The sequence below is a fragment of the Theobroma umbraticum genome, unplaced genomic scaffold, assembly GCF_002168275.2.
Source record: "Theobroma umbraticum cultivar Fairchild unplaced genomic scaffold, ASM216827v3 scaffold_3159.0, whole genome shotgun sequence".
Classification (NCBI taxonomy): domain Eukaryota; kingdom Viridiplantae; phylum Streptophyta; class Magnoliopsida; order Malvales; family Malvaceae; genus Theobroma; species Theobroma umbraticum.
Window position 1 is genome coordinate 631 of NW_018399928.1, and position 388 is coordinate 1,018.

General features: G+C 36.9%; 1 pseudogene; it reads right to left on the bottom strand.

The window, feature by feature from the left end:
- Positions 1–382, bottom strand: part of LOC110428899 (cytosolic sulfotransferase 15 pseudogene) — a 731-nt pseudogene extending 349 nt beyond the window's left edge.
- Between the last annotated feature and the right edge of the window lie 6 nt (positions 383–388).

A 388-nucleotide genomic window follows, 5' to 3' on the forward strand; every position in this document is an offset into this window, starting at 1 on the left:
GATACTTGTTAGAAAAATATCAGAATCAAGTGCTTGGAAATGTTTCTTGAAAGAAATGATAGGTCTAAACACAGAAGATGGACACCAAAATCCTTGGTAGAAATAAAGATCAGTTCCATACCAGTTTTTCTCTTTAGGGAGGGTTTTCACCAATTCTTCGAATTCATCATCACCCCATGGCTCCTCCTTATCTTGGGATACTATTGAAACAATGTCTTCGGAGATCATTTCTGTTGTATCCATAATAAAACCAGCAATTTGTTGTGTGTAGTGCTTGCTGACTTTATGCTTTTGTTGACCTTTTGACGTGTGGCTACTTATCTGTTTAACATGCAGATGTTATATCTACTTCGTGTTACTTTGCATGAGAGACTCTCAATCTGATGCA